The sequence below is a fragment of the Cygnus atratus genome, chromosome 3 (assembly GCF_013377495.2).
Source record: "Cygnus atratus isolate AKBS03 ecotype Queensland, Australia chromosome 3, CAtr_DNAZoo_HiC_assembly, whole genome shotgun sequence".
Lineage (NCBI taxonomy): Eukaryota > Metazoa > Chordata > Aves > Anseriformes > Anatidae > Cygnus > Cygnus atratus.
In genome coordinates this window covers 104,650,709-104,658,647 of record NC_066364.1, presented here as the reverse complement: position 1 = coordinate 104,658,647, position 7,939 = coordinate 104,650,709, and positions in this window count along the sequence as shown.

Sequence of the window (7,939 nt, the reverse complement as noted above, 5' to 3'; positions counted from 1 at the left end):
GACTGAAATGAGCTGAAACAGGCCAAGGCAAGCTCTGTTGGCATGAATGCAAAGATAGCGTTTGTGAGGGGAAACAGTAACTTCTTACATTCAGACGAAGCCAAGGGTCAAGGAGCACATCAGAGGAGGGACATCTCAGAGGTTGTACGTGGGAGGAGGTCAGTGAACCATCCCAAATTTATATATAAAAGTAGATGGTGAATCCAAATCCAAATAAATAAATAAATAATCAGAAATGATTGGCCAAGATGCCATCTGTGGCCCTTCCCCAGTTCATTGGGCTTTGGTGACATGAGCCATTACCCAAGGATTCACTTTTATACTTTTTATGCTGGTATTAAAAGAAGACGCTGGCACTGATAAGGCTGAAAGAAAATGTTCATTTTGTCCAGTGTATGCTAAACTTAGTGGAACAACAAGCAAGAGCATAGCCTAATGAGGAGTAGTCAATTGCCTTCTGACATCTGCTGTGCCTGGCAGTGCATGGTGACTTTGCATGGCCCGAGCCCCCTCTAGTGGCACCCACCGCCCCTCCAGCCTGGCTCAACACCGGCCCATTAAAACACCAACACAAAGCAGTTTGCCTTAGCTTTCTAACATATATCTAATAAACACAGATAGAACGGTACATAGAAGGAAAGCGCTCCCTTAGGAATGTCTGGTCAAGGACCTTTTCCAAGGCAAGAAGGGATAATAAGAAAGGGAGGCAGTGATGGGAACCAAGTCTCGTCACTCACACTGATTTATGAGAGCAGGTGAGAATGTAGGACGGTTTATTTCAGAAGGGTTGTCTGATGGAGGACTTCTAAGGTGGGAAACAATCACAAGAAACAGACCTCCCAATCATACTAACTTCTGAGCTAACAAGCTGCAGTCATCTCTTCCAAAAAGGATGGACCTTGCAGCTGATAAGATTGTGAATTGGGAGGGTGCAGGAACTAGAGTTCTGTAAACCCATAGGGATGTGCAAGGAGAAGGGGCAAGAGGAGGAACAAAGAGGGGGGATAGATAGTAAAGAGAATAAAAGGGTCAGTCTCATATAAAACAGGCCTGGGCAGTACATTGTTCCAACTCCTGCATCTGATCACTGCAGTCTGCCTGGTCTTATATCTTTCTCTCATTAAATCCTTTTCCTAACTCTGTCTCTCTCTGCCTATTTGAACTCTCTCTTGTGTGTATACATGAGCTGCAAGGGTTAAGTGCCAGCTACTGGTGAGACCTGATGTGGGTGAGTGAACTTCAGTGCCAGCCACTGGAGTCTTGTTGGAGAAGGGCACCCCAGTCGGTGGTGCCAGCTACCGGAGCAAGCGAGTGTCTTCTACTCCCTGCCACCCAGGTGGGAGCAGTGTTTATTTCCAAAGCACCTACTGGGACGGACTGGTGCAAGTGAGGGCTCTGCACTGGGAGCTGGAGCAGGGCCACAGGTCACAGCCATTGAGCCTGGTGCCAGCTGTGGTGGAGGGGCTGGGGAGGGGGGCAGAGTACATGTGTCTCTGGGACAGGTGCTCAGCTTTGCTACCAGCTGAACCTGCAAACAGGACAGCATCAGCCACGTTCCCCAGCCTAGGCAGAGACCCCAGGTCCCTGGAAATCAGGCTGGGCTCTAGCATCCTGACAGGAGTGGTCCTGGGCTGAAGCAGCTGGAGGAGGTGGCTGTGCTTGCTCTTGTTGCTCTTTAACTCACTTAAATATTTTGGGAATAGTACCAATAACAAATCATTAAAGAGATGTTATGATAATACTCTACAGCTATAGCAATCCTATACTGGCAAAGTTTTGCAATTGACTTCCATGGACTGAGAATCAAAACCCTTTGGATACGCACACAACACCTACCCATCACACCAGCTACCCACTAATTAGCGGAAGCAATTATGTGAGGGCACTTCATGGAAGGTAACCCTAGAGCAAGTGATGAAGCTATTATTTGGCATTAACCAAGAGGAAGGAAAGAAGGTCTGTACAAGAAGCTATGAGTTCCAAGTGTGCAAACTCTGAGAAACTAAAGGAAAGAGCTGGAAAAGAGAATGTAGAGATTTAGGAGGAAGGGTATTTTTTCACCCTTAAGTTAATAAATATCTGGAATTTCCATTTCAGGCACACGCAAAAATTGTGAAGAAGTGTTCCAGGCATAACTGTTTGAATATAGATCTCAAAAGGATGTTAACAATAATAAACACTAGAAATAACAATAATGCCACATCAGTGAAGAATTCTCAGCTAATCTGAGTCAGAAGTTACAGGGAGAGGGAAAAAAAAAAAAAAAACAGACAAAAGTTCTAGCAACTTAAACCACAAAAGGAGAATTACCTTTTGCATTCCTTTCTGTACAGCTCAAGGCAGCAGCTTGCAGGTGATCAAGCCCTAGCCAGGATTTTTACTGCTCATCTGGAAGGTGATAGGCATGAATCCAAATCGTCTTAGAGCAAGAAAGGCACTAGACCCAGGCTCCCTTCATTTTGTAAGCAGCAGCATTTCTTCTCTCTATGCAAACTCTTTAAAAGAAAAGAGCAAGCTCATTAGAGTTCCTTGCTTTTAAATGGTAGATGTAGAGATTTGCAACTCAGGATCCTGAATGGATGCAGCTGGTTGCCTCGAGCAAACACACTCTGGTGTGAACTGGGCTTCATATCCACACAAGTGCACCAAGTTCCTTGCTCTGGGTGGCTTTTTATTAAGTTTGTGTAATTTGTGATCACTTTTGCTGATTTTTCCCCATGAGCTTTTCAAGAAGCTTACATGCCAAACTGTGGAGATGGGTGCTGCTGGGGAGATCAGGTAGCTAAAAGCTAGGCAGAGAAGTTTGATGTCTGCTCCAGCTCTTCATCATCAGGTGATACTATTGACTTTGGGGGAGGAAAAAAAAAAAAAAAAAAAAAAAAAACCTCACAGCTGAACCCAGGAAAGACATGGAAGAACTGGGGTCAGACACCTCATGTGCCTTTCCCAGTCATTACACTAACTTTATTTATACCAGTGAGGCACTTACTGAAAAAAGAGGAGTAACCACAAATAAATTGGCAGTGCCTGTCACTTAGACTTTGATTCTGATCTCACTTAATGTTGGTGCAAATCAAGATGTCTTTCATTTTTCTAGTATTGGTGCCAGTAATCATTAAATGGGTTTACAGAATAATCTTTCTTCTCTAAGGCTACTAAGCACTGTATATTCAGGGGGATGGTCTGGTTGTCAAGACGGTTGAAAACACTTGTTTTTCTGTATTTTGGCCTCACAGTGTAACACACACACAGATCCTCCAAAAACATACAGCCTGCTCTAGCTCATTACCCGAACACTTGACAAATTCCATTGATTTGATGTTGAGTTGGGAAGAAAAGCTGTATATTTTGTAAGTCGTGTCAGGACAAGTAGAAAACATTCCTACATGCTTTATCAGTATAAAAGCATTTTCTGACTGATGGCCAATTACACAGCGTCCTGCACCCTTGGAAAGAATCACCCTTGGAAATACTGACCTTGAAATAATGTAACCCTATTGGGTGTCAGCAGAAGAGGTAAGAAAGTGAACAAGCTGAGGATGGCTAACAATATTCTGTTTTGAAATGAACACTAAGATTTGGATTTATTTTTCCCTTATACATTTACATATATTTGTCTATCTGTCTGTCTCAAGAAATTCTACTTTAATGAAAACTCAGAAAAATGCATTAACCACTTTCCAATCCACTACGTAATTTTTACCCAAAAAAAAGGGTATTTTTCAGTCCATACAGTGTGGGCAGGTTTTTTTTTTTTTCTTTTTTAATTAACAGATTGTGAGCTGTCATTTTTGTATAATAAATCTGTATTAACTATTAAACTGATATTTAATTATTGAAATCACTGCAATCTCTTTAGACTCTGTTATCAATCCCCACATTGTCAGAACAACACAAACTAGCTTGTATTATTTAGCAATAGAAACTAAATGCAATTGCAATCCCTTTTGAACATGAAAGTTCATGAAATACTTGGACTAAAATCTCAGGAGCATGCAGTATTCAAATATCATGGGAATGACGAAGTGGAATTTCTCAGTGGAATTTCACCAATTTGACCACATCTAGTATTAGAATCAAAAATACTCATTCTGATAAGGACCATTAAAAAGAGATCAAATGTGCCATAGATTTATTACCAGGCTGAGATGCCAAAGCACACAGTCAGTAGGAGCACACATGTAGACAGTGAACGAGGTTGAGTGCAAAGCTGCTTCTTATCTTATGAACTTCTGAAGTCATATTTTTATCTCATTTGCAACAGTGTTAATCCAGAGTCAATCAAATTCAAATTTATGCCATTAGAAATGAGAGGAAAATTTGGCTCTTAAATTACAGCAGCTAAGCACAACAGATTTTGTTTCCCTTGGAGTGTGTTTAAGCTCCTGACACAGATACAGCTTTTGTCTTTTTAATAATCCCTTCTTCCTGAATTCAATGGGGCAAGCATCAAACGTATTCAGAAGCGCAGGGCTTCCTTCATTCCTCGTGATGGCTTTCATGTTTTATAAAATAGTTTTTAAATCAGTGCTTAATGAATGCTAAAAGTGAGAGAAGAATCAGTAACAGGTCTGATTGTGAATGGCTGTATTACCCTCTTTTGACATTTAGAGACAACATAAGCAGCCAAAAGATGAAAAAGAACGTGAAAGAAAGTCTGCAGAAGAGGGGCTCCAAAACCACACTGTACTTGATTATTGAATTTATGATCCAACTGATGTATGGATTACTGGATCAAAAAACACTGGTTTTGTCATCCAGTGGATAAAGCTTACAACTTATAATATTACAAACCTTATCCACCCTTTAAGTTTTAGCTTTATAATGCACATGTATAAGTCCATGGACTGCTTGTTCAGGTTTATCCCAATTCATGCACTCATTCTTGTGAACAAGGAGCCACACCTGCCTCATTTAAAACCTACAACTGTGTGTTCAGGTACAGTTAAAGATAAGTAAAACTCAACGCATGCATCGGCCAGAGAAGGAACGCTATGGCCCAAGTGAGAATAATCCTATTCCCTAAACTCCGCTAAACCTTTGCCCAGCACAACACTGTCAAACTGGGAAGAGAGAATCAATCATTAAGTAATTGGCTAAACAACAGAGACCAGCTTTCTATAAACAAAGTCTTCTATTAATCACTACATAGGAGCATGGTCGTGGTCCAAATTCAGTTACTGTTTGCTGCTTTGTGGCTATACTGACATACTTTTTAATAATGCCATTACAAATGCATTTTGTTTTGGAGTTCTGGGCCTGGTTAAGGCAAAAGAAAGTGAAATATTTGAAAGCATGATAAATAGAATAACAGGAAGGAGCAGAAGGGTGGTATTAAATTTGAAGCAGAGTTTGACTAAGCTGGCTGAACCATTGTCAGATCTACTTTAACTGTAGTTAGAGCATAGTTTGGTATGTTGAGAAGTATATTAACAGGGCTACAAGGACTATTCTGTGATGTTTTGGACAAAGTAAAGATAGTTCACTGAACAGTGCACAGAAGACCACTTCAGTTTTCCAATACCATAGTGGGGAAAAAATATGCAGAAAGAAGCAGTTCTTCTCTTTTATATGGTAATTCAGTGGGCAGTGAGAAGCACCTCAGAGCCAAGCACAAACTCATGCAACACTGTACTGCCTGTTACCTCTAAACTATTCTTGCTAAGATATCTCCTCTCGGGATAAAGTATGCACTCATGAACAATGGAATATAAATTAGCATTGCATCATCATAAGTCTGTCTGCATAATAGAGTCTTAAGCCAAGAAAGCATAATTCATCATGACAGATATATGCAACATCATACATTTCTAACCAAGTTCAGGCTGAAGAAATACTGGAGCATCTGTAGTGTGCTCTGCTCTTCAGGCAGAGAGCACAATCCGTCGCAGTCTACATGCCCACTGTTATCTTCTGGAAACTAGAAAAGCATATGGTACAGCAGATGCTGCACTATCATTTCCCCCCCCAGACTCTGTTAAGGGTGTTCAACTAATTGTAGTGCCGTAATTAGCTGTGTTCTGTATCTCAAAAGCATTTTTTTCTACACGAGTATTCCACTGGCACTGCTTCTCTGAGGAAATGTAAAAAGGCATGTTAAGGTTAGCAAATGGAGAAAGAGAGGAAAAGATAGTAAATTAGAAAAACTGGCCTAAATTGGATCTACAACTTCTGCAAGCTACGAGTTGCTCTGGAGGAAAGTGGGTCAGCAGGTCTGAGACCTACTGTAAGATGTCATATCTTGCAACAGTTCCTTGGAGCCAAATCTCTCAGTCCTTGCTCCATCAACCCGACATTTGAGATCAAGGGGAGATTGGGTGGAATAAGGACTGTGGGATTTTCCTATTTACATTTTTTGCCCACACAGCACAAACCTACAACCTCCAGCTGTTGCCCTCCTGGCTGTTATCACTTGTACGATTTCTGTGTGCAGAAGGGCTCACGCACACTTCTGCAAAGCGGCCTTGAGACAAGGATTCAGAAAAGCTCTCCAACATGTGTAAAGCTATTCCTGGTTATGCCAGTGTTTGGGCAGAGGAATAACATCAACCATATCTTTATAATATCTTTAATTCCCTGGAACTTCAGTGAAACTTCAACACATCATCAAAGTTAAGCTCCTTCTTAATTACTGCCAGAACAAAGATGGTTCCCTGAACTGTGAAATATATCTAGTGACATTTGTTATGGCTATATAGCTGTGTATAACTATTTGTACGTGTAGTTACAGAGCTATGTAAGGTTCATCCATACATGAACTGCTGCTATGCCTGCATCTGTGAATTTATGTGAACACCATATGTATACACACCTAAGTTTATGCATAATGACTAATTAATTTTGGATGGATATTAACTCAAGGCTGGAGTCTCAGGGATGGGTATTCGTGGGTGCAGGGTGGGGGGGGGAGGATTTGCTTCTTACTACAATGTGTACAAGATTCCCTCTTACAGCTTAGGTAAATTAGTGGGCTGAATGCAGATCAGTGGGCTGAATAGAATTAAGGATGTATAATTGTTGTGGATTATTAAATGTTTCTTGCAGGTGATGTCAGGATATATACTCTGTACACACATGAGCATAAGGATGCATAAAAAACAAGCTGATTTATAATTACGTAGCTAATTGTGATGCTCTCCCATTCTCTGACAAATTTGCTGGCAAGGGAAGGGAAGTCTCAGAGATAAAATGAATCTTGATCCGGTCCGACACCTGCGGCATGTGTCTGAGGGCAGACTGAACACTGCCCCACAACCACCACCGGCTAGGAAACATCCTTTACCCAAAACGGCTAGATCCAAGCTGGTTCAGTCCATGCAAGCTGCCATCCCAACATGAACATTGGTGCTGCCGTGTCTCCCCAGGTGTGACACGTGCCCAGCACTGCCACCACTCCTGGCAGGCACAGCACTCCAATGCCACACACCACTGCAGCACCCTTGTTAACAATATCCCTGAATACATCTGAGCATCAGAAAAATTCTGCAAACCACCAAATATTGGAGATAATGCAGATCCTGCAGATCCTGCAGCACCTGCCAAGCAAAGAGGGATGGTAGGTGTCAAGGTGTCACCCAGCAGTGCGGCAGTGCTGCTCCACACACTCTTCCCAGCTTGGAGTAGAGGCAGGTTCGTGGACAGATGCACTATTTGGCAGTATGGAATTTGGTTCCTACTATCAAGTCTGAGTACAGATGATTCAGGAAGAAGAACTGGATTGGCAGGTAGCATCTTGAGAAGGGACCTTCTCACTTGTCCTCTCGCTATGTCCTTCCCAAATCGATGTATTTATACAATTCACGTTTAAATAACAAAAGAATATACCCAGACTTTTCCTCACTGATTTCTCTTTCCATAGGAAACCGAGCTACAAGATCCCAGACATCTGCTAATGACAGCAGGAGCTCAGAGTGTCAGGAAAGGGTTAGCAGTACCATTT